This window comes from Triticum urartu, chromosome 5 (genome assembly GCF_003073215.2).
Source record: "Triticum urartu cultivar G1812 chromosome 5, Tu2.1, whole genome shotgun sequence".
NCBI classification, from domain to species: Eukaryota; Viridiplantae; Streptophyta; class Magnoliopsida; order Poales; family Poaceae; genus Triticum; species Triticum urartu.
This window is the reverse complement of record NC_053026.1, coordinates 210,524-237,829: the sequence shown is the minus strand read 5'-3', so window position 1 is coordinate 237,829 and position 27,306 is coordinate 210,524. Positions and strand designations below refer to the sequence as shown.

The following is a 27,306-nucleotide window of genomic DNA, read 5'->3' as shown; positions in this document are numbered from 1 at the left end:
CTCCGCCCCGCTCTCGCTGCCGCCGGCCACTTCCACGGCGATGACGGAGATCGCGTCCGAGACCACCGCCCCCTCCGCGCCAGCGGCCATCACCACTACGGGGGATCCGCCCCCGCTCCTCTCGCCGGAGGAGGTGTCGGGCACCCTGCGGGAGCTTGTCTAGGCGGTCAGGAGCATTACCCTCTACCTCGCCGGGAACCAGCCCCCGCCACCGAGCGCCGTCGCCACCGCCTACGGACCGCCGCCGCTACAGTGGGCCGCCCCGGCCCTCCAGGCGCCCTCCGGAGGGGCGCCCAGCCGCCGCTGCTGCTGCCGCACTACTCGGCGGCGGGACGGCCTTGGCCAGCGTGGCCGGCCTCCACCGCGCCGCTGGGGGGCCCGACCCAGCAGTTTCTTCCGGCGCCACCGCCCCCCCCCCCGACGCAGGCGCCGGTGCAGCAGCTCCACCCGGCGCCACCGCCATCGTCAGCACCACCACCCGCGTCTCGGGCCACGGGTCGGCCCCTGCACCAGGTGCAGTTTCCACCGTCACCCTCGGCGATCCCCGCGTGGACGACCGGCTCGTCTCCGGGCCCGGTATACTCCACGACGCCGGAACACCCGACGCCCTCCCTACGATTCGATCACCCCTCCAGCTCAGTGAACTACGCCCCGGCGCTTTCTGAACCGGCATACGCGCTGCCGGCGACTGCGGCCGCCCCCAGGCACGGCGGGCCGCCACCCCCTCGCTTCGCCAAGCTGGACTTCGCCACCTATGAGGGCACGGAGGACCCCCTCAACTGGCTCAACCAGTGCGAGCAGTTCTTTCGAGGGCAACGGACGCTCGCTTCGGATCGTACTTGGCTCGCTTCCTATCATCTTTGAGGCGCAGCACAAACTTGGTACTACGCTCTCGAGCAGGACGAGGGCGGCATGCCACCATGGGAGCGCTTCCGGGAGCTTTGTCTCCTCCGCTTTGGGCCTCCTATCCGCGGGAGCCGACTGGCGGCCCTCGGCCGTCTACCTTTCACATCTACGGTGCAGGACTATGCCGACCGCTTCCAGGCCCTGGCGTGCCACGCGCCGGGCGTCTCCGCGACCCAGCGCGCCGAGCTCTTTGTGGGCGGCCTGCCGGACCATATTCGCGTGGACGTCGAGCTCCGAGACCCCCCGACCTCCAGACGGCCATGCACTACGCCCGGGCCTTCGAGCAGCGGGCCCAGGCACTTCAGCAGCCACTCGGACGGAGCGCCGCCAGCCCAGTCGGCCAGCTCCGACTCCCCCAGCCCCGGGTCGGCCTCCTCCAGCCGCGACGGCCACACCCCCGGCCGTCACACGACCCTTCCGTCGGCTGTCACCGGCCGAGCAGCAGGAGCGCCGCCCTCAGGGTCTCTGCTTCATCTGCGATGAGCCATACACGCCGACCCATGTCTGCCCCCGCCTATTTTATTTGGAGATGGTCGACTACACTGAGGCGGACGACTCGCCCAACGCACTACCTCCACCTGCGGCGCCCGAGGACGCGGCCGCGGATCCTGTGGCGACGGCGTGCGTCGTCTCCCTTCACGCCCTGGCCGGCATCCGGGGCGAGCAGACCATGCTGCTGCCTGTGACGATACATGGCGCGCGCCTGTTGGCCCTGCTGGATACGGGCTCCACTCACAACTTTCTGCCCGAGTCGACCATGCGTCGAGTAGCCCTTCCGACGACAAGCGGGGAGCACCTGCGGATCACGGTGGCGAACGGCGATCGCCTCCGGTGCCATGGACTCGCCCGCAACGTTCCCATCTCCATCGGTGGCGAACACTTATCCATCACCTGTGCAGGCATCGACCTTGGCTGCTTCGACTTCATTCTCGGGGTGGACTTCCTCCGGACCCTCGGCCCCATCCTGTGGGATTTCGATGTGCTCATGATGACATTCTGGCGGCAGGGCCGCCGCATCCGGTGGGAGGGCCTTGGGGGCTCCGCGCCGGCCGTGCCACACCTCCAGTTGGCCGCCGCGTCCTCGGAGGCCGAGCACCCCCTGCTGGATTCCCTTCTGCAGCAGCACAACACCCTCTTCGACGAGCCGCAGGGTCTTCCGCCTGCCCGGGTGTACGACCATCATATTCACCTCGTACCGGGCTCCACTCCGGTGGCGGTGCGGCCCTACCGCTACCCCCAGCTGCAGAAGGATGAGTTGGAGCGCCAGTGTGCACTGATGCTCGCTGCGGGCATCATCCGGATCTCCACGTCGCCCTTCTCGGTGCCGGTGCTTCTCGTCCGTAAGTCGGACGACACATGGCGCTTCTGCATCGACTACCGTGCCCTCAACGCGCTCACGCTCAAGGACAAGTTCCCTATACTGGTGGTCAACGAGCTCTTGGATGAGCTCCACGGGGCGCGCTTCTTCACCAAGCTCGATCTCCGGTCGGGCTATCATCAGGTGCGCATGCATCCGGACGACATCGCCAAGACGGCATTTCGCACCCACCATGGTCACTTTGAGTTCTTGGTGATGCCCTTCGGCCTCGCCAACGCCCCGGCGACGTTCCAGGCCCTGATGAACGACGTCCTTCGACCCTACTTACGGCGGTTTGTGCTTGTTTTCTTTGATGACATTCTTATCTACAGCGCCACCTGGGCCGAGCATCTCCAGCACGTCGCCATTGTCTTCAACGAGCTTCGGGCGCACCACCTCCACCTTAAGCGCTCGAAGTGCTCGTTCGGGACGCCTACCGTCGCCTACCTCGGCCATGTCATCTCGGCCGACGGGGTGGCTATGGACGCCGATAAGGTGGCGGCCGTCTCCGCATGGCCAACGCCTCACTCGCCGCGGGCTCTCCGCGGGTTCCTCGGACTCGCCGGCTACTACTGGAAATTTATCCGGGAGTTCGGACTCATCGCGGCGCCCCTCACGTGGTTGCTTCGCTGCGACGCCTTCGCCTGGGACGACGAGGCGACGACGGCGTTCGAGACCCTCAAGGGGGCCCTCACGACGGGCCGCGTCCTCCAGATGCCAGACTTTGACCGCCCGTTTGTGGTGGACTGTGATGCCTCGGGTGCCGGTTTCGGCGCCGTACTTCATCAGGGCGATGGGCCCCTCGCTTTCTTCAGTCGGCCTTTCGCGCCGCGCCATCTTAAGTTGGCATCTTACGAGCGGGAGCTCATTGGCCTCGTCCAGGCCGTGCGTCATTGGCGACCATACTTGTGGGGGCGGACCTTCCATATTCGCACGGACCACTACAACATGAAGTTCTTGCTGGATCAACGGCTGTCGACCGTTCCGCAGCACCAGTGGATCAGCAAGCTCTTCGGCTTCGACTTCTCCGTCGAGTATCGGCCGGGCCGTCTTAACACCGTGGCCGACGCGCTGTCCCGTTGCGATTCTGACCTCGCGCCACCCGCCGACGCGTCCGCCGGGACGGCCCTGTGCATCCGCTCCGGGCCATCGTTCGGTCTCTTCACCGACATTCGCCGCGCCACTGTGACGGCCGATGACGCCGCACTTCTTCAGCAGCAGCTCGCGGGGGGCGACTTGGAGGAGCCCTGGCGCTTCTCTGACGGACTGCTCCTCCAAGGGCGCCGGATCTTTGTTCCGGCTCATGATGATCTCCGTCACCAGGTGTTGCAACTCGCCCACTCGGCGGGGCATGAGGGTGTGTAGAAAACCCTCCAACATCTTCGCGCCGACTTCTACATCCCTGGTGATCGTGCCCTGGTCCGCGACTGGGTTCGGTCTTGTCAGACTTGCCAGCACAACAAGACAGAGACCCTGAGGCCGGCTGGGCTCCTTCATCCCTTGGAAGTGCCGTCTCAGGTCTGGGCGGATATCTCCATGGACTTCATCGAGGGCCTTCCCAAGGTGGGGGCAAGTCGGTCATCCTCACGGTGGTCGATCGCTTCTCTAAGTACGCCCACTTCATCGCGCTTGGCCATCCGTACATGGCGGCGTCCGTGGCCCGGGCCTTCTTCGACGGCATCGTCCGTCTACACGGGTTCCCTACTTCGATCGTCTGTGATCGGGACCCAATCTTCACGGGCCATGTCTGGCGTGACCTCTTCAGGATGGCGGGTGTCCAGCTCCGCCTGAGTACGGCGTTCCATCCTCGGACGGATGGTCAGTCTGAGGTGGTTAACAAGGTCATTGCCATGTATTTGCGTTGTGTGACAGGTGATCGGCCTCGAGCTTGGGTGGACTGGCTCTCTTGGGCGGAGTACTGCTATAACACCTCTTATCACTCCGCCCTGCGCGCGACGCCATTTGAGGTGGTCTATGGTCGACCACCCCTGCCTATACTTCCGGTCGACCCGGAGACGGCTCGGACGGCGGTTGCGGGTGACCTTATCCGCACCCGTGATGAGATGCTGGCTGAGGTCCGTCAGCGTCTACTTCAGGCCCAGCAGGCGGCCAAGCACTACTACGACGATCATCATCGCGAGGCGGAGTTCGCAGTGGGTGACTGGGTGTGGCTGCATCTTCTCCACCGCTCTACGCAGTCACTGGACCCGCGCGCGAAGCGCAAGCTCGGCCCTCGCTACGCCGGGCCCTTCCCTATCGTGGAGCCCATCGGGAAGGTGGCCTATCGTCTTCAGTTTCCAGCCCGCGCTCGCATCCACGACGTGTTCCATGTGGGGCTGCTCAAGCCTTTTCGTGGCGAGCCACCGGCGGCCCCTCCGGCGCTTCCTCCAACCGCCGATGGTCGCATTCTTCCAGAACCAGCAAAGGTGTTGCAGGCCCAGCTCCGTCGTGGCATCTGGTTCGTCTTAATTCAGTGGGCAGGCCTTCCGGAGGAGGAGGCTACTTGGGAACAGCATGAGTAATTCCGTCAACACTATCCAGACTTTCAGCTCGAGGACAAGCTGTTTGCGCAGGCGGGGAGAGATGTTATGACCGGTTTGGTCTATACTAGGAAGAGGCCCACCGGGCATTAGTATTAGGGGCTTGGCCCACAAGTTATCTTAGGCAAGTTATCTTAGGCAAGTTATCTTAGGCTAAAGTTATAAATACTCGTGTAAGACATCGTTTGAGAGCAAGCAATAAGAAGAATATTATCTCCTATTGCCCGGCTCCCCGAGGAGCCGGAAACCCTAGCCGCCAACAGCCCTAACCGCCGCCGCCCTTCTCCTAGCTCGCGACGGCGCCCTGCCGCCGGCGCGCCCGTTCCTCGCCACGCCATCCTCCATACTTCCCTTACCACCTACGGCCTAGACCTGGTAGAGTACTTGATTCTACCAATAGCACGTACAGTTTGGTTGTTCAATCTAGAGCTAGGCATACTATCCCTGAAACAGGCCAATAAGCATAGTGATGCACTACCAGCAAGGATTGTGGTGCGTTCTAGATAGATTGTAACAGCAAAAATATAATGTTTGTTTTACAGTCACATCACCTTGCAAAATAATTACCACCAACCAGCAGCAGTTAAAATCCAGACGCGCCCCATCAATCACATCACTCTGCTCGCTGCCAGCAACTTTGCTCATCGCTACTGGTGCATTCTCAACTGCAGGGGTGGTAGATTCGTCACTGACTGCCAACCACCATTGGTTAAATTGTAGTAGTACTCTGCCAGGAAGCTCCTCAGCCACAATACTCGGTGCTCCTTGTTCATGCCACTAGTAGAAAACAGGGCTTTGGTCCAGGCCGGATCATCCCATTAGTCCCGGTTCAGTCCAGAACCGGGACCAATTGGGGCATTGGTCCCGGTTCATGAGCCCAGGGGGCCGGCTGGGCCACGTGGGCCATTGGTCCCGGTTCATCTGGACTTTTTGGTCCCGGTTGGTGGGATGAACCGGGACCGATGGGCCTCGCTCCTGGCCCACCACCATTGGTCCCGGTTGGTGGCTTGAACCGGGACCAAAGGCTCCCCTTTAGTCCCGGTTCATGCCACCAACCGGGACCAATGAAGTGCCTATATATACCCCCTCGCGTAAGAGCAAAGCACACTGCTCTGTTTTTTTCTGGCCGAGGGGGAGAGGGCTTGGTGGTGCTCTAGCTCACCTCCTATGCACACAAGGTGTTCGATGGAATGCCCGAGCCACACTACTTAAGCTTTCTCCTCTCCAAGCTCGACCTCCAAGCTCCATTTTCCACAATATTTGTCTAGGTTTAGCGGTCCGTCACGCCCCGTCCCCGTCTTCACCGCCATCGATCACCCGCGCCGAGCTCATCGCTGGCACCACCGTGGTGAGCCTCTTGTTCTTATCTTCTTTCTGAAAGGAAAAATATTCTTACTTGTATGTTTACATAGATACTTGTATTATTTTCTTACTTTTATTATTGCATCTTATATAGTGCGATGGTTTTGGTATCCGCCCCCGTCGGCCCTCGTCCTGTCTATGATTCAGATATGGTATATATATTATCTTTATAACTATTGGTTCATTTATTGTTTATGAAAATTATGCCGACCAACGTGACATAGATTTTATTTATGTAGGATGTATGTGAATCAGAAATGCCAACCGACCCTATTGTCGAGAGGTTAAATTTAGTTGAAGAAGAAAACAATTTGTTGAAGGAAAAAATAAAAAAATTGAGGAGGAGAAGATGATATTGGAGTTGCATGTTGCGGATGTCGTCGACGATCACAAGATCAAGATGGATGCAATGCGCTTGAAGATTAGAAAGATTAGAAAATATGCCATTCATACCGAGGCTTGGTATCATTATGCCGTTGGATCAATTGTTACCTTGGTTGCGATTATGATCGCATTTGTTTTCGCATTGAAATGTTTTACATAGTTTCAATGTATGGTTTAATTAATTAGATGCTCTGGAGAGCTATATGTTGTTAGATGAGAACTATGTATGCACTTTGGTTTTAATGTGATGATGAACTTCTATTAATTTGGACACTTAATTATATATAATGCACGCAGATGAACCGACAATGGATGTACGGTGACAGACACACCTGCGAGTACATTAAGGGCGTGCATGAGTTTCTCGATGCGGCTGAGGCAAACAAGCAGAATGGTTTTATGTGTTGTCCATGCACTGAATGTGGGAATACGAGGTCTTACTCTAACCAGAAAATCCTTCACTCCCACCTGCTTTACAAGGGTTTCATGCCACACTATAATGTTTGGACGAGGCACGGAGAAATAGGGGTTATGATGGAAGACGACGAAGAAGAAGAGTATGATGACAACTATGTGCCCCCTGAATACGGTGATGCTGCAACGGGGGGAGCTGGTGAAGATCAAGAGGAACCAGACGATGTGCCCAATGATGCTGCAACGGGTGAAGCTGCTGAAGATCAAGAGGAACCAGACGATGTGCCCGATGATGATGATCTCCGCCGGGTCATTGTCGATGCAAGGACGCAATGCGAAAGTCAAAAGGAGAAGCTGAAGTTCGATCCATGTTAGAGGATCACAAAAAGGGTTGTACCCCAATTGCGAAGATGTCAACACAAAGCTCGGTACCGTACTGGAATTGCTACAGTGGAAGGCAGAGAATGCTGTGGCTGACAAAGGATTTGAGAAGCTACTGAAAATATTGAAGAAGAAGCTTCCAAAGGATAACGAATTGCCCGACAGTACATACGCAGCAAAGAAGGTCGTATGCCCTCTAGGATTGGAGGTGGAGAAGATACATGCATGCCCTAATGACTGCATCCTCTACCACGATGCATACAAGGATCTGAACGCATGCCCGGTATGCGGTGCATTGCGGTATAAGATCAGACGAGATGACCCTGGTGATGTTAACGGCGAGCCCCCCAGGAAGAGGGTTCCTGCGAAGGTGATGTGGTATGCTCCTATAATACCACGGTTGAAACGTCTGTTCAAAAACGAAGAGCATGCCAAGTTGATGCGATGGCACAGTGAGAACCGAAAGAAAGATGGGAAGTTGAGAGCACCCGCTGACGGGTCGCAGTGGAGAAAAATTGAGAGAAAGTACTGGGATGAGTTTCACACACATCATAATGAAAGCGCGGATGGCATTAATCCTTTCGGGGAGCAGAGCAGCAATCACAACACCTGGCCCGTGACTATATGTATGTATAACCTTCCTCCTTGGATGTGCATGAAGCGGAAGTTCATTATGATGCCAGTTCTCATCCAAGGCCCTAAGCAACCCGGCAACGACATTGATGTGTACCTAAGGCCATTAGTTGAAGAACTTTTACAGCTGTGGAATGGAAACGGTGTACGTACGTGGGATGAGCACAGACATGAGGAATTTAACCTTAAGGCATTGCTGTTCGTGACCATCAACGATTGGCCCGCTCTCAGTAACCTTTCAGGACAGACAAACAAAGAATACCACGCATGCACGCACTGTTTAGATGACACTGAAAGTATATACCTGGACAAATGCAGGAAGAATGTGTAACTGGGCCATAGTCGATTTCTTCCGACCAACCATCAATGTCGAAAGAAAGGCAAGCATTTCAAAGGCGAGGCAGATCACCGGAAGAAGCCCGCCATGCGTATCGGTGATCACGTACTTGCTATGGTCAATGATTTACACGTAATATTTGGAAAGGGTCTCGGTGGACTACCTGTTCTGAATGACGCTGAGGGACACGCACCCATGTGGAAGAAGAAATCTATATTCTGGGACCTACCCTACTGGAAAGACCTAGAGGTCCGCTCTTCAATCGACGTGATGCACGTGACGAAGAACCTTTGCGTGAACCTGCTAGGCTTCTTGGGCGTGTATGGGAAGACAAAAGATACACCTGAGGCACGGGAGGACCTGCAACGTTTGCACGAAAAAAACGACATGCCTCCGAAGCAGTATAAAGGTCCTGCCAGCTACGCTCTTACGAAAAAAGAGAAAGAAATCTTCTTTGAATGCCTGCTCAGTATGAAGGTCACGACTGGCTTGTCGTCGAATATAAAGGGAATAATAAATATGCCAGAGAAAAAGTTTCAGAACCTAAAGTCTCATGACTGCCACGTGATTATGACGCAACTGCTTCCGGTTGCATTGAGGGGGCTTCTACCAAAAAACGTCCGATTAGCCATTGTGAAGCTATGTGCATTCCTCAATGCAATCTCTCAGAAGGTGATCGATCCAGAAATCGTACCAAGGCTAAGGAGTGATGTGGCGCAATGTCTTGTCAGTTTCGAGCTGGTGTTCCCACCATCCTTCTTCAATATCATGACGCACGTCCTAGTTCATCTAGTCGACGAGATTGTCATCCTGGGGCCCGTATTTCTACACAATATGTTCCCCTTTGAGAGGTTCATGGGAGTCCTAAAGAAATATGTCCGTAACCGCGCTAGGCCAAAAGGAAGCATCTCCATGGGCCATCAAACAGAGAATGTTATCGGGTTTTGTGTTGACTTCATTCCTGGCCTTAAGAAGATAGGTCTCCCTAAATCGCGGTATGAGGGGAGACTGACTGGAAAAGGCACTCTTGTAAGAGACTCAATAATATGCAGGGACGGATATTCTTGGTCTCAAGCACACTACACAGTTCTACAGAACTCTACCTTGGTGACCCCGTATGTCGATGAACACAAGAACAGTCTGCGCTCCAAACACCCGGAGCAGTGCGACGACTGGATTACATGTGAACACATCAGGACTTTCAGCAGTTGGTTGGAAACACGTCTCAAAGGTGACAACACTGTTTGTGATGAGTTGTACTTGTTGTCCAGGGGACCATCTTTGATTATATTGACTTACAAAGGATACGAGATAAATGGGAATACATTTTACACGATCGCCCAAGATCAAAAGAGCACCAACCAAAACAGTGGTGTCCGCTTTGATGCAGCAACCGAGAGCGGAAATGACACATATTATGGTTACATAGTGAACATATGGGAACTTGACTACGGACCTGATTTTAAGGTCCCTTTGTTTAAGTGCAAATGGGTCAATCTGTCAGGCGGCGGGGTACAGGTAGACCCACAGTACGGAATGACAACAGTGGATTTGAAAAATCTTGGGTACACTGACGAACCGTTCGTCCTATCCAATGATGTGGCACAGGTTATCTATGTGAAGGACATGTCTACCAAACCGAGAAAAAGAAAAGATAAGGAAGCGAATACATCATACGATGAGCCAAAGCGCCACATAGTTCTTTCAGGAAAAAGGGACATCCTAGGAGTGGACGGCAAGACAGACATGTCTGAAGATTATGAAAAGTTTCATGAAATTCCTCCCTTCAATGTCAAGGCTGACCCAAGCATCCTGATAAACGATGAAGATTATCCATGGTTATGGCGCAATAAGCAAATGACACAAGCGAAGAAAAAGTGAAGACTTTCTCCCACAACTATTATGATGATACCATGCCAACTTATTTGTAACACACGAACATGCTACCATTGTCCGTTTTGTACATGCACATGCTATGTGGGTGAAATTATGATACCATGCCAACTTTCAACTTTTTCAGAGTTCATTTGAAATGCTTTAATATCTTATGGTTCGACCCTCGTAATACCATTATTCAAATTTTAACTATTCAAATTTGAAAACTAATGGCACTAACAGAAAGTTATAATTTTTTCTAAAACTGATGGCACTAACAGAAAGTTTATAATTTTTCTGACCTAAAAGCAAAAAGAATTAAAAAATGCAAAAAACAAAAGAAAATAAATAATGCAAAAAACAACAAAAAAACTGGAAAAAGTAAAGTTAATCACAAACTTGTGATTCAAACAATTTTCAAAGAATTCAAATTTTAACTATTCAAATTTGAAAACTAATGGCACTAATAGAAAGTTTATAATTTTTCTAAAACTAATGTCACTAACAGAAAGTTTATAATTTTGCTCCTCGCCCGTGGCCCATGACCATTAGTCCCGGTTTGTGCCACAAACCGGGACTAAAGGGTTGGTCCTCGTTGCGGGCAGAGTTTAGTCCCACCTCGCCAATCGAAGGGGGCTCACACCGGTTTATAAGCCCTTCCCTCTCTGCCTTGTTGAGCTCCTCTCAAAGTGAAAATAGATGCCCTAATAGAGAAAAGTTCAACCTAAATTCATAGTAAATTTCTCTGAAATTCATAGAAATTTACTATGAATTTAGGTTGAATTTTCTCTATAAGCGCATCTATTCTCTATAAGCCGTCGTCCCCAAGCCCGCGCCGCCCCGAGCCCGTGCCGCCCCCGATCTCGCCGTCCTCCCCGAGCCCTCTCCCCGAGCCATCCGCCGCCATCGCCGACGCCCTCGCCGTCGCCCTCGCCGACGCCCTCGCCGGTCAACCTCACTGCTGTGAGCCGCCGCTGCCCCGGTTTATCATTTTTTTCATTTTTTGTTCGTATATATAATGTATATATGTATGTGGCTACATGTATGTATAGATGTTCATATATGTGTATTTTTTTGTTCAGAGCATTTTTTGTTCATATATGTATTTTTTTGTTTATGTGTATTATTTTTTTTGTTCATAGCATTTTTTTGTTCATATATTTTTCATAGCATTATTTCCATGTATATATGTATGTGGCTATGTATGTATAGATGGATAGCATTTTTTTCCATGTATGCATGTCATTGTCGATATACCCACTCCCCGTTAACTTCGACAGGAGGGGGGGTCGATATAACCCTCCCCGATAACTTCGACATGAGGGGGGGGGTCGATATACCCCCTCCCTGATAACTTCGACATGAGGGGGGGTCGAGAACTAGTTTAGGGGGTCGAGGGTTGAGAACTAGTTTAGGGGGTCAAGGGTCGAGAACGTCGGACATTCATGAGAGAGGCGAGGAAGAAGGGGAAGAAGAGGGAGAAGAAGAGGAGAGGAAGAAGAGGAAGTCTTCTCCTCTATTCTTTCTTCTCTTCTTTTTTCTTCTTCTTCCTATATGTATTAGTTTTTTTATTTAGGTTGTTAATTAGTAGATATTAATTTTGTTCATATATGTATGGATGTATGTGATATGTATGTATGTATCGGGTATGTCGTTGTCGATATACCCCCTACCCGATAACTTCGACATGAGGGGGTCGAGAGGGGGTCTAGGGTCGCCGAGGGGTCGAGGGTCGTCAAACATGAGAGGAAGAAGAGGATAAAAAAAGAAGAGGAAGAAGAAAAAAAGAGGAGAAGAAAGAATAGAGAAGAAGAATCTCCTCTATTCTTTCTTCTCCTCTTTTTTTTCTTCTTCCTCTTCTTTTTTTATCCTTGAAGCGTTGTCAAGGCCACCCCAAACCCTAGAGAAGCAGCGTCGAGGCCACTAATTAATATTAGTTCTACGTTTGCCACTAATATATCCATCTGTCATGTTTGAATAATAATTGCCACGTTGTCAATATTTGTAGAAACTATGGACACCGCCCGAGACGAAGTACAAGAAGAGTTGTTGGGGGACATAATCGCATGAGGAAGTGATGTCGTCTGCTCGTTGTTTCTCAACGACACCGATGGTCTGGAAGCAGCTGGCTATGATTATGATGGCTCCGCTGACCTAATGCCGGTGCAAGAAGGAGACCGTGAGGACGGCTCCGGTGACCCAATGCCGGTGCAAGGAGACCGTGATGACGTCTCCGGTGACCGAACCGAGTCCGGCCAGGTATATATATTAGTTAAGCTTCTTCTGACTAGCTAATTAATGCATTCATTGTTTTGGTATGTACACATATTAATTAAGTCTTTGTTCTTTTTTCTAGCCCTCCGAATCGAGCACAACTTCGGTAAAGAGACGAGGCCCGAAGAAAAAGTTGAGCTCGGATGAAAAGTTTGAGATCATAGCAATCGCGCCCGACGGCCAACCGATTGAACCCCTCCAGACAAAGAGCGCATTTGTTGCTCAGTGCGGGGTTTTGGTTAGGGACAAGATCCCGATCAGAATCCAGCAATGGTTAAAGCCGGCTACAGAAGACCCTGAGGTGTCTTATGTCAATGATATGCAGAAAAATGATCTTTGGACTGAGCTAAAGTCAAATTTCACCCTACCACCAGAGGATGATCCAGAGAAGACAGTTAAAGAGCAATTAATCAAGTCTTTTGCTCTTAAGAGGATGTCAGAACTATTCAGGAGGTGGAAGAAAGAGCTGAATAAGTTTGTTGAAAATAAAGAGACACCAGAATTCAAGGGCGGATATGAGAAGATCAGAGATCACTGGCCCGCATTTGGGGCCCACAAGACATCGGAAAAGAGTAAGAAGATGTCGGCGACAAACAAGCAAAATGCTGCAAAGAAGAAGCATCACCGTCGCACGGGGTCAGGTGGCTACCTCATAGCCCGGCCTAAGTGGGCCAAGACTGAGAATGATCTGGTTGATAAGGGGATCGAACCAGAGACAATTAACTGGCCAGACCGTTGCCGGACTTGGTTCTTCGGGGCTGGCGGAACCTTGGACCCTGTAACAGGGAAGTGCATTTGGACGAACGATCAAATGGACATACCAGTCAGGAAGCTTCAGCAGTATATCGAAGCAATGCAGCAAGGGACGTTCTTTCCAGACAGAGAGAACAACGAGCTCAGAATGGCCCTCGGGAATCCTGAGCACCCTGTACGGACACGAGGCACGCCAGGCTCCATTCCGTGGAAGGTTGGGTTTCCGGACTGTAACACCCCGGATGTAACTTTCCCAATTTGTACTCCAACTCTTGCCATTTCCGGCGTTAAGTTATATTTATTTTCTCGGGTTCGGGTTTTTCATCTCCATGTGTTGTTATCGTTGTCATGCATCTCATATCATGTCATCATGTGCATTGTATTGGCATACGTGTTTGTCTCATGCATTCGAGCATTTTCCCTGTTGTCCGTTTTGCATTCCGGCGCTTCGTTCTCCTCCGGTGGTCAATTCTACCTTTCTTTCGTGTGTGGGGATTAAACATTTCCGGATTGGACCGAGACTTGCCAAGCGGCCTTGGTTTACTACCGGTAGACCGCCTGTCAAGTTTCGTATCATTTGGACTTCGTTTGATACTCCAACGGTTAACCGAGGGACCGAAAAGGCCTCGTGTGTGTTGCAGCCCAACACCCCTCCAATTTGGCCCAAAACCCACCTAACTCTGCTCCATCACCTAGAGCGTTCGATCACGATCGCGTGGCCGAAAACCGCACCTCATTTGGACTCTCCTAGCTCCCTCTATGCCTATATAAAGGCCTCTCCCCGAAATTCCGGATCCAAACCAACCTAACCATAGCTCCGCTCCTCATCTGCGCGCCGGACATGTCCGTCGGCGCGCCGGACACCGCCGCCGCCTCCCACCGCGCCGGCCTGCGGGGCCCGACCGCGGCCCTCCCCGGCCCATCTCCTCCCGCCGCCCGCGCCATCTTCTTCATCGCCCGCGGCGACCCAGCGCCCCGCCGCCTCTGTTGCCGGCCGCCGCGAGCGACCTCGCCGCCGGCCGCCGCAGCACACCGCCGCCTCGTCACCCCTTCACCGACTCGCTCCGACGCCGCCCACCGCCGCCGTCCGCCGCCCCCTCGTCGCCCGCTCCGCCGTCCAAGTCCGGCGACGGTCCCAGCTCCGGCCGGTTCCCCTTTCTCCTGCGAGAGCCGTGACTCCGGCCGGCCATCCTCGTTGCGCGTGCAGTGGCTACAGTGCAAGATCTCAGATCTGAGATCTAGGGTTGATTTTTTCCCTCTCCTCCATGTTATTTTTGGCATACTTTGACCTGTGATAACTTCATCATCGTAACTCCGTTTTTGGCATATAGCATATCAAAATGTTCGTCTCAGAGAGTACATCATTTCATTCCATTGCATCATTTTCATTTGAGGTCATCTTGATGCCCGAAATGCTGTTAGAAGAGGGCTACTTGAGTTAATTGTCAGATCTACTACTTCATCTTAGACATTTGTCATTTTTGCCATGATTGTTGTGTGCATGATATGCCCATGAGTTCTACATATGTTTTGTTAAGGGTTTTGTCATCTTTCCAGAGGTGCAACCCATGTATTTTTGTGATGTGTGTGGTGCCTAGTGCAAGCTTGCAAAGTGAGGCACCCGGTAATTCTGTTTTCAGGGACTTGGCGTTTTCACTAAGTCCTGGGATTGTTTAGTTCACGATGCCATATGTTCGTGTTGTTTCCTAGTGATCCGTGCCTCTTTTGAGGATGATCAGTAAAGGAGTTTTATTAATATTGTAGTTCTCTATCCATCCATGTCTTTGCTTGCAATTATGGAGCATCCTAGCTTGAGTCAATCGAGCTCTACTTTTGCTTCGTTGTGAAACTGGGCAGATTGTCAACTCGTTTGCAATTTTACGGGTGATGTTGTAGTTGATCCGTGCATGCTATGCTATTGTTCTTGCCATGTCTAGCTTGCATTTTGTGCCTTCTTAATGGATGTATGCTTGCCTTGGCATGACTTGCACCGTAGTGAGAGCATCAAGCTCGTAAACATGCCTACTTGAGTTATATTTCAGCATGTGTCAGTTTTTCACCAAGTCTGAAAACTGATTATGTTTTTGCTATGTTCGTGTGCTTGTTAGTATATTTTCAGACCCCTTTTGGCTCAAGGTCACTAAGGGACTTTTGTTAAGCTTGTTGAGTAGCTCCATGCCATGTTCTTCTTTGTCATAATCAGGTCCTGTAGCATGTTGTTTTGTTGCTCCGAAGAGGGCTATATGATCTGAAATTTCAGACAAGTGTTAATTTCACTAAGTCTGAGATCTGTTTTCCATTTGCGTTTTTGCCATGCTTGTTTGAACCTGTTAATGGATGAATTGGCCGTAGCTCAGTGCTAGACTTTTGTTAAGCATCTTGAATGCTTCCCTGCCATGTATTTTGATGCCATGTTTGAGTGCTGTAGCAAGTTCATTTTGTTGCATTTAGATGCCTACTTGCTGTAAATCGCAGACCGGTGCCAATTTTGAATCGCTTGCCATTTCCAAACCGTAACTCCGATTCCGGCGATCTTTATATCGTTTTCAAGCGATTTCATCTCATATTTCCAGTGGCACACTTGGTTTTCCAAGTTGAGGCCAGGTTCATGCATTTCCTGTCATATCTTGCATTTTGCATCCCGCATCGCATCCCGCATAGCATATCATCATTGCATCTTATTGTTTGGGCTTGCACGTGGTTGATTGTATCCTTGTTGCTTGTTTGTCTTGTTTGGGTAGAGCCGGGAGACGAGTTCGCTAACGAGGAGCCCGTTGAGTTTGATTTCGAGGATCCAGTCAACTCTGACAACTTTGCAGGCAAGATGATCATACCCTCGAAATCACTACTATCTTTGCTATGCTAGTTTGCTCGCTCTTTGCTATGGCAATGCTACGATGCCTACCTTTTGCTTGTCAGCCTCCCAAATTGCCATGTTAAACCTCTAACCCACCATGTCCTAGCAAACCGTTGATTGGCTATGTTACCGCTTTGCTCAGCCCTTCTTATAGCGTTGCTAGTTGCAGGTAAAGATTGAAGGTCGTTCCTTGTTGGAACATCTATTTACTTGTTGGGATATCATTATATTGCTATGTTATCTTAATGCATCTATATACTTGGTTAAGGGTGGAAGGCTCGGCCTCTCGCCTAGTGTTTTGTTCCACTCTTGCCGCCCTAGTTTCCGTCATATCGGTGTTATGTTCCCGGATTTTGCGTTCCTTACGCGGTTGGGTTATAATGGGAACCCCTTGATAGTTCGCCTTGATTAAAGCTTTTCCAGCAATGCGCAACCTTGGTTTTACCATTTGCCACCTAGCCTCTTTTTCCCTTGGGTTTCCGGAGCCCGAGGGTCATCTTATTTAAACCCCCCCGGGCCAGTGCTCCTCTGAGTGTTGGTCCACCTGTCAGCTGCTGGTGGCCACCAGGGGCAACTCTGGGCTGGCCTACCCGTACCTAGGACAATCTGAGTGTGCCCTGAGAAAGAGATATGTGCAGCTCCTATCGGGATTTGTCGGCACATTCGGGCGGTGTTGCTGGTCTTGTTTTAACCTGTCGAAGTGTCTTGAATTACCGAGATACCGAGTCTGATCGGAACATCTTGGGAGGAGGTCTATTCCTTCGTTGACCGTGAGAGCTTGTCATGGGCTAAGTTGGGACTCCCCTGCAGGGATTGAACTTTCGAAAGCCGTGCCTGCGGTTATGGGCAGATGGGAATTTGTTAATGTCCGGTTGTAGATAACTTGAACCTTAATTTAATTAAAATGAATCAACTGTATGTGTTACCGTGATGGCCTCTTCTCGGCAGAGTCCGGGAAGTGGACACGGTGTTGGAGTAATGTTTGCGCAGGGTGCTCTCTAGTTTCTCGCTCGCGCTTTGCCTCCTCTTCTCGCTCTCTTTTGTGAATAAGTTAGCCACCATATATGCTAGTCGCTTGCTGCAGCTCCACATATTTTTATCTTACCCTACCTATTAAGCTTAAATAGTCTTGATCGTGAGGGTGCGAGATTGCTGAGTCCCTGTGGCTCACAGATTACTATTACACCAGATGCAGGTCCAGGTGATTCCGCTCGAGGTGACGCGTACGAGCTCAAGTGGGAGTTCGACGAGGACTCTCAGCATTACTATGTCTCTTTTCCTGATGATCAGTAGTGGTGCCCAGTTGGGGTGATCGGGACCGTGTCGCATGTTGGGTTTTCTTCTATTTTGGTGCCGTAGTCGGGCCATGAGTGTTTGGATGATGTATGTTATTTTTGTACTTGATTGACGTGGCGAGTGTAAGCCAACTATGTTATCCCTTTTATTTATCTATATTACATGGGATGTTTGTGATGATTACCTGACTTGCGACATATGCCTTCAATGCGATTATGCCTCTAAGTCGTGCCTCGACACGTGGGAGATATAGTCGCATCGAGGGTGTTACAATTTGGTAATCAGAGCCTTCCCCGACCTTAGGAGCCCCATTGCTTGATTGTTTTTAGCAGCCGAGTTGTGTCTAGAAAAATGTTTTGAGTCATTTAGGAATTATATATCGGAGAGTTAGGAATTCTTTTTACTTCCCAGTCTCCTCATCGCTCTGGTAAGGCATCCTGACGTAGAGTTTTGAGTCTTCTCTTCTCAAATTTCACTAAAAAAAATTTAGGATCACGCGGGTATCTTGGAATCGTTCCGATTGTTTTATGATGAGAACATTGTCTTGGTGCCTCCTGTCAGGGGTTTAGTGGAAGTGTCCCGGGGAGTTGAGCTCTGAGGTGTTGTCATCATAATTTTATCGTTGCAATTCTGGAATACTTGAGTTTAGTACGCCGACATCGTAAATCTATTTTATGCAGTTCGTTGGTGAGATAACCTCGACGCCACCCAGTACTGGGGCGGGAGTTCGGGAGTATCGCCATAACTTGTATAACGGATGTTTTTCGAAGGTTGGGGTAGATGGTTTCCGAAGTTTTTCTTGGTTATGTGTTGAAGGATGGATACAGCTGGATGTAGGATTTGCTAGATTTTGGTGAGATATTATGCTTTCCCTGTATCCCCAACACCCGATTGCATAACCGGAAAGGCTCGGGAGTTTCATAGGTGGGAATTCTTGTAGCTCTAGTTCTTCTTCCACGGATATTGGTTTGAGATTGGGATTTCTTACTGATTACTCGTTCTTGAGCCGTACCTTGTTGATTTATTTATCTACCTTCATTCTACGTGGCTTCGCAATTTATGGATATGTGACCACTTCAAGAGAAATGCATTCGTTCATTTTGTTCAGATGTGAAGACTTTAGGTTGCAATTTTCATTCCGTTGGTTTCAGCTTCATTTATCTGTCTATGTGCTAACGGTGGTCAACCTCTTCAGGATGGCTCCCGCTAAGAGCACCGGTCAGAATCAAAATCAAGATCCGCCAACACCTCCACCTCCTCCGGAGGCATGGCAAGCTGTGATGGTCGCAACCAATGCAAACACACAGTTGATCATGCAAATCCTCCAAGAGCGCAATCAAGGCAGTCAAGGGAATCAAGGCAGCAATCAGAATCACTTTGCTACACTGAACCAGTTCCTTGCTAATGGGCCAAAGACGTTCAGCAATTGTGTTGAGGCATCCGATGCTGACGATTGGCTTGTGGATCTGTGTAAGCATTTTGAGTGCAGCAACGTCAGGCCTGAAGATTTCGTCAAGTTCGCTTCCTTCCAACTCAAAGATCAAGCTGCAGAATGGTTCCAGCAGTACAAGGATTCCAGAGGTGGATGTGTGATCACTTGGGATGATTTCCGTCAAGATTTCCGAGCTCATCACATCCCTCAATGTGTGGTTGAAAGTAAGCGTCAGGAATTCCGCAACTTGAAGCAAGGCTCTTTGTCTTTCTATGACTACAACAAGTTGTTCCAGAAGCTCGCCCGCTTTGCCAAGCAGGACGTACCTGATGAGAAGAGCATGATATACCAGTTCAGGGGTGGTCTCAGAGAAGAAATTCAGCTCGCTCTTCTTCTCTTTGAGCCGTTGAGGTACGATGAGTTCTACAACATGGCACTGAAGCAAGAGGCTGCTCAGTTGAGGTGTGATGCTTCCAAGAAGCGAGTCAGAGATGCTACTCCTTCTTCCTCTACTCAAGTGGCCAAGCAGCAGAAGTATTGGCTTCCTCCTCCTCCGTTTCGTCAGCCGTATCAGCAGAAGAGCAAAGGTGGCATTGGTTCTTCCCACCCACCCAACCTTGGCTTTCAGAACAAGTCTTCGTCTCAACCTCCAAGATTGAGTGCTCCGTACCACCGTCCGCTTTCAGAGGTCACGTGCAACAAGTGCCAAGAAAAGGGTCACTATGCCAACAAGTGTTTCAACCAGAGGCGTCTTCCTCCTCCTCCTCCTGTGAGATCGACAAGTACAGCTGTGGTCAAGCATAACCCCAAGCACGCCAAGGTCAACTTGATGAATGCAGCTCAGGCAGAGGACTCATCAGATGTGATTATGGGTAACCTTCCTATTAATGATGTTCCCACAAAAGTTCTTTTTGACACTGGTGCATCGCATTGTTTCATCTCGACACCGTTTTCATCTAAGCATGGTTTGGCTTAGCAAATTTTGCCTAGTCCATTAGCAGTTGTCTCTCCTGGTAGGCGCATGCATGCTAACTCCATTGCTCCGGATGTTACTATCACTTTGGGCGACTACAAGTTTCTATCTTCTCCTACGGTTCTTGGTGACTCGGATATTGATCTTATTATCGGAATGGATTGGCTTTCTAAGCACAAGGCTCAGCTTGATTGTGCAGCCAGGCAGATACAGTTGACTCATTCGTCTGAGGATGTAATTGTCTTTGCCGCTCGTGATGATACCATCCGTCTGTTTTCTCTCAATGAGAATGGTGAACTCGATGCTATCTCGCAAATTCCAGTCGTTTGCGAATATCAAGACGTCTTTCCAGAAGAGCTTCCAGGAATGCCTCCGCACCGGCCAGTTGAATTCGTCATTGATCTTGAGCCTGGTACGGAACCTGTGTGCAAGCGTCCTTACAAGCTCGGACCTGAAGAGTTGAAGGAGCTGAAGAAACAACTCGATGAGCAAGAGAGAATGGGTCTCATCCGGCCTAGTTCTTCTCCGTGGGGTTGTGGTGTTCTTTTTGTGAAGAAGAAGGATGGATCGGACCAACTTTGTGTTGATTACCGTCCATTGAACAAGAAGACCATCAAGAACAAATACCCACTTCCCAACATCAATGAGCTGTTCGAACAACTCAAAGGTGCTCAAGTATTCTCCAAGCTTGATCTCCGTATGGGTTATCATCAGATTCGTATTCGTGAGCAAGATATTCCCAAGACAGCTTTCAGGACAAGCTTTGGTTCATATGAATACATTGTCATGTCTTTTGGCCTCGTCAACGCTCCTCCGACTTTCTCTCGCATGATGAAATTCATCTTCAACGCCTACACCAATGACTTCGTTTTGGTCTATCTCGACGACATTCTGGTTTTCTCGAAGAACAAGAAAGATCATGCCAAACACTTGCGTTTGGTGCTTGATAAGCTCAGGGAACACCAGTTCTACGCCAAGTTCTGCAAGTGTGAATTTTGGCTCGATGAGGTTCTTTATCTTGGTCATATCATCTCTGCCAAGGGCATTGCCGTGAATCCTGAGAAGGTGTCTGCAATTGTGAATTGGGAACCTCCTCAGAACGTGAAGCAACTCCGCAGTTTCCTCGGTCTCGCAAGCTATTGCCGAAGATTCGTTGAAAACTTTTCTAAGATCGCGAAGCCTCTCTCAAATCTTCTTCAGAAGCACGTCAAGTACGTTTGGTCTCCGGAGTGTGATATTGCTTTCAACACTTTGAAAGAGAAGTTGATCACTGCTCCAGTTCTGACTCCGCCTGATGAATCCAAACCGTACGAGGTCTTTTGTGATGCCTCTCTCCAAGGTCTTGGCGCAGTGTTGATGCAAGAGAAGAAAGTTGTTGCTTATACCTCTCGCCAGTTGAAGCCTAATGAGAAGAACTACCCCACTCATGATCTCGAGTTGGCGGCAGTTGTGCATGCTCTGTTGACTTGGAGACATCTTCTATTGGGAAGAAAAGTGGACATTTTCACTGATCACAAGAGTCTCAAGTACATCTTTACTCAGCCTAATCTCAACCTCAGGCAAACTCGATGGGTCGAAATGATTCAAGAGTATAATCCGAGTATTGAGTATACTCTAGGCAAGGCCAATGTGATTGCTGATGCTTTGAGCAGAAAGGCTTACTGCAACAGTCTGATTCTTAAGCCTTATCAACCCGAGCTTTGTGAAGCTTTCCGCAAACTTAATCTGCAAGTTGTTCCTCAAGGTTTCCTCGCCAACCTTCAAGTCTCTCCTACCTTGGAAGACCAGATTCGCCAAGCCCAGCTTCTTGATGCTATGGTGAAAAAGGTGAAGATTGGGATTACCAAGAGTCAACCCAAGTACAAGTGCTACCGCCTTGATGACAAGGATACTCTCTTCTTCGAGGATCGAATTGTTGTACCCAAAGGTGAACTTCGTAAAGTGATCATGAACGAGGCTCACAATTCTCTCCTTCCCATCCACCCTGGGAGCACGAAGATGTATCAGGACCTTAAGCAGGCTTATTGGTGGACTCGAATGAAGCGCGAGATTGCTCAATTCGTGAATGAATGTGATGTCTGTAGAAGTGTGAAGGCAGAACACCAAAGGCCAGTTGGTCTCCTCCAACCTCTTTCCATTCCAGAATGGAAGTTTGACCACATTGAAATGGACTTCATGACTGGGTTTCCAAAGTCCAAGCGTGGCAATGATGCTATATTCGTTGTCATCGATAAACTCACCAAAGTGGCTCACTTTCTGCCTATCAAAGAGTCGATCACTGCAGCTCAATTGGCGGAACTCTATACCTCTCGAATTGTCTCTCTGCACGGTATTCCTCAAGTGATATCTTCAGACCGTGGCAGCATCTTTACCTCCAAGTTTTGGGATTCTTTTCAGAAGGCCATGGGCACCAACATCCGCTTCAGCACAGCTTTCCATCCACAAACAAGCGGCCAAGTCGAGCGTGTCAACCAGATTCTTGAAGATATGCTCAGGGCTTGTGTGATCTCCTTCGGCATGAAGTGGGAGGATTTTCTTCCTTATGCTGAATTCTCCTACAACAACAGTTTTCAAGCAAGTTCGGGCAAGGCCCCATTTGAAATTCTGTATGGTAGGAAGTGCCGTACCCCTCTCAACTGGTCTGAAACCGGTGAACGTCAGCTTTTGGGTAATGACTTAATCACAGAGGCAGAGGAAATGTGCAAAGTCATTCGTGATAACCTCAAAGCAGCCCAATCCCGCCAGAAGAGCTACTATGATAGTAAGCACCGTGATTTGGCTTTCGAGATCGGAGATCATGTTTACCTCCGCGTCTCTCCTATGAAAGGTACTCGTCGCTTCGGTATCAAAGGGAAGCTTGCCCCTAGATATGTGGGACCTTTCAAGATTGTCAGCAAGAGAGGCGATCTCGCCTATCAACTCGAGCTTCCTTCAAACTTTGCAAATGTTCATGACGTGTTCCATGTCTCTCAGCTTCGAAAGTGCTTCAAGACGCCTGACCGCACCGTGAACTTCGAGGACATTGAGCTCCAAGAAGATCTCTCTTATCGTGAGCACCCAGTTGCTATTCTTGAAGAGACTGAACGCAACACTCACAACAAGTCGATCAAATTTCTCAAAGTCAAGTGGTCACACCATTCCGACCGTGAAGCTACCTGGGAACGCGAGGATCACCTCCGTTCTGAGTACCCGGCGTTCTTTCAGTCCTAGATCTCGGGACGAGATCCTTTCGTAGTGGTGGAGTGTTGTAACACCCCGGATGTAACTTTCCCAATTTGTACTCCAACTCTTGCCGTTTCCGGCGTTAAGTTATATTTATTTTCTCGGGTTCGGGTTTTTGTCTCCGTGTGTTGTTATCGTTGTCATGCATCTCATATCATGTCATCATGTGCATTGCATTGGCATACGTGTTCGTCTCATGCATTCGAGCATTTTTCCCGTTGTCCGTTTTGCATTCCGGCGCTTCGTTCTCCTCCGGTGGTCAATTCTACCTTTCTTCCGTGTGTGGGGATTAAACATTTCCGGATTGGACCGAGACTTGCCAAGCGGCCTTAGTTTACTACCGGTAGACCGCCTGTCAAGTTTCGTATCATTTGGACTTCGTTTGATACTCCAACGGTTAACCGAGGGACCGAAAAGGCCTCGTGTGTGTTGCAGCCCAACACCCCTCCAATTTGGCCCAAAACCCACCTAACTCTGCTCCATCACCTAGAGCGTTCGATCACGATCGCGTGGCCGAAAACCACACCTCATTTGGACTCTCCTAGCTCCCTCTATGCCTATATAAAGGCCTCTCCCCGAAATTCCGGATCCAAACCACCCTAACCCTAGCTCCGCTCCTCATCTGCGCGCCGGACACGTCCGTCCGCGTGCCGGACACCGCCGTCGCCCTCTCCGCGATCGCCACGTGGCGCGCCGCCGCCTCCAACAGCGCCGGCCCGCGGGGCCCGACCGCGGCCCTCCCCGGCCCATCTCCTCCCGCCGCCCGCGCCATCTTCTTCATCGCCCGTGGCAACCCAGCGCCCCGCCGCCTCTGTTGCCGGCCGCCGCGAGCGACCTCGCCACCGGCCGCCGCAGCACACGCCGCCTCGTCGCCCCTTCGCCGACTCGCTCTGGCGCCACCCACCGCCACCGTCCGCCGCCCCCTCGTCGCCCGCTCCGTCGTCCAAGTCCGGCGACGGTCCCAGCTCCGACCGGTTCCCCTTTCTCCGGCGAGAGCCGCGACTCCGGCCAGCCATCCTCGTCGCGCGTGAAGTGGCTACAGTGCAAGATCTCAGATCTGAGATCTAGGGTTGATTTTTTCCCTCTCCTCCATGTTATTTTTGGCATACTTTGACCTGTGATAACTTCATCATCGTAACTCCGTTTTTGGCATATAGCATATCAAAATGTTCGTCTCAGAGAGTACATCGTTTTATTCCATTGCATCATTTTCATTTGAGGTCATCTTGATGCCCGAAATGCTGTTAGAAGAGGGCTACTTGAGTTAATTGTCAGATCTACTACTTCATCTTAGACATTTGTCAGTTTTGCCATGATTGTTGTGTGCATGATATGCCCATGAGTTATACATATGTTTTGTTAAAGGTTTTGTCATCTTTCCAGAGGTGCAACCCATGTATTTTTGTGATGTGTGTGGTGCCTAGTGAAAGCTTGCAAAGTGAGGCACCCGGTAATTCTGTTTTCAGGGACTTAGCGTTTTCACTAAGTCCTGGGATTGTTTAGTTCACGATGCCATATGTTCGTGTTGTTTCCTAGTGATCCGTGCCTCTTTTGAGGATGATCAGTAAAGGAGTTTTGTTAATATTGTAGTTCTCTATCCATCCATGTCTTTGCTTGCAATTATGGAGCACCCTAGCTTGAGTCAATCGAGCTCTACTTTTGCTTCGTTGTGAAACTGGGCAGATTGTCAACTCGTTTGCAATTTTGCCGGTGATGTTGTAGTTGATCCGTGCATGCTATACTATTGTTCTTGCTATGTCTAGCTTGAATTTTGTGCCTTCTTAATGGATGTATGCTTGCCTTGGCATGACTTGCACCGTAGTGAGAGCATCAAGCTCGTAAACATGCCTACTTGAGTTATATTTCAGCATGTGTCAGTTTTTCACCAAGTCTGAAAACTGATTATGTTTTTGCTATGTTCGTGTGCTTGTTAGTATATTTTCAGACCCCTTTTGGCTCAAGGTCACTAAGGGACTTTTGTTAAGCTTGTTGAGTAGCTCCATGACATGTTCTTATTTATCATAATCAGGTCCTCTAGCATGTTGGTTTGTTGCTCCGAATAGGGCTATATGATCTGAAATTTCAGACAAGTGTTAATTTCACTAAGTCTGAGATCTGTTTTCCATTTGCGTTTTTGCCATGCTTGTTTGAACCTGTTAATGGATGAATTGGCCGTAGCTCAGTGCTAGACTTTTGTTAAGCATCTTGAATGCTTCCCTGCCATGTATTTTGATGCCATGTTTGAGTGCTGTAGCAAGTTCATTTCGTTGCATTTAGATGCCTACTTGCTGTAAATCGCAGACTGGTGCCAATTTTGAATCGCTTGCCATTTCCAAACCGTAACTCCGATTCCGGCGATCTTTATATTGTTTTCAAGCGATTTCATGTCATATTTCCAGTGGCACACTTGGTTTTCCAAGTTGAGGCCAGGTTCATGCATTTCCTGTCATATCTTGCATTTTGCATCCCGCATAGCATATCATCATTGCATCTTATTGTTTAGGCTTGCACGTGGTTGATTGTATCCTTGTTGCTTGTTTGTCTTGTTTGGGTAGAGCCGGGAGACGAGTTCGCTAACGAGGAGCCCGTTGAGTTTGATTTCGAGGATCCAGTCAACTCTGACAACTTTGCAGGCAAGATGATCATACCCTCGAAATCACTACTATCTTTGCTATGCTAGTTTGCTCGCTCTTTGCTATGGCAATGCTACGATGCCTACCTTTTGCTTGTCATCCTCCCAAATTGCCATGTTAAACCTCTAACCCACCATGTCCTAGCAAACCGTTGATTGGCTACGTTACCGCTTTGCTCAGCCCTTCTTATAGCGTTGCTAGTTGCAGGTGAAGATTGAAGGCCGTTCCTTGTTGGAACATCTATTTACTTGTTGGGATATCATTATAGTGCTATGTTATCTTAATGCATCTATATACTTGGTTAAGGGTGGAAGGCTCGGCCTCTCGCCTAGTGTTTTGTTCCACTCTTGCCGCCCTAGTTTCCGTCATATCAGTGTTATGTTCCCGGATTTTGCGTTCCTTACGCGGTTGGGTTATAATGGGAACCCCTTGATAGTTCTCCTTGATTAAAGCTTTTCCAGCAATTCCCAACCTTGGTTTTACCATTTGCCACCTAGCCTCTTTTTCCCTTGGGTTTCCGGAGCCCGAGGGTCATCTTATTTAAACCCCCCCGGGCCAGTGCTCCTCTGAGTGTTGGTCCACCTGTCAGCTGCCGGTGGCCACCAGGGGCAACTCTGGGCTGGCCTACCCGTACCTAGGACAATCTGAGTGTGCCCTGAGAAAGAGATATGTGCAGCTCCTATCGGGATTTGTCGGCACATTCGGGCAGTGTTTCTGGTCTTGTTTTAACCTGTCGAAGTGTCTTGAATTACCGAGATACCGAGTCTGATCGGAACGTCTTGGGAGGAGGTCTATTCCTTCGTTGACCGTGAGAGCTTGTCATGGGCTAAGTTGGGACTCCCCTGCAGGGATTGAACTTTCGAAAGCCGTGCCCGCGGTTATGGGCAGATGGGAATTTGTTAATGTCCGGTTGTAGATAACTTGAACCTTAATTTAATTAAAATGAATCAACCGTGTGTGTTACCGTGATGGCCTCTTCTCGGCGGAGTCCGGGAAGTGGACACGGTGTTGGAGTAATGTTTGCGCAGGTTGCTCTCTAGTTTCTCGCTCGCGCTTTGCCTCCTCTTCTCGCTCTCTTTTGCGAATAAGTTAGCCACCATATATGCTAGTCGCTTGCTGCAGCTCCACATATTTTTACCTTACCCTACCTATTAAGCTTAAATAGTCTTGATCGCGAGGGTGCGAGATTGCTGAGTCTCTGTGGCTCACAGATTACTATTACACCAGATGCAGGTCCAGGTGATTCCGCTCCAGGTGACGCGTACGAGCTCAAGTGGGAGTTCGACGAGGACTCTCAGCGTTACTATGTCTCTTTTCCTGATGATCAGTAGTGGTGCCCAGTTGGGGTGATTGGGACCGTGTCGCATGTTGGGTTTTCTTCTATTTTGGCGCCGTAGTCGGGCCATGAGTGTTTGGATGATGTATGTTATTTTTGTACTTGATTGACGTGGCGAGTGTAAGCCAACTATGTTATCCCTTTTATTTATCTATATTACATGGGATGTTTGTGATGATTACCTGACTTGCGACATATGCCTTCAATGCGATTATGCCTCTAAGTCGTGTCTCGACACGTGGGAGATATAGTCGCATCAAGGGTGTTACACGGACGCAGGCGGTTACAAATCCCAGGAGAGGAGGAAAAAATTGCAGCAGACCCAAATGCAGGCGCTGCAA

At 50.0% G+C, this 27,306-nt stretch overlaps 1 pseudogene; it reads right to left on the bottom strand.

The window, feature by feature from the left end:
- Positions 1-5,241: 5,241 nt before the first annotated feature.
- The window catches only part of LOC125555403, a 37,588-nt pseudogene continuing 15,523 nt past the window's right edge, over positions 5,242-27,306 (bottom strand).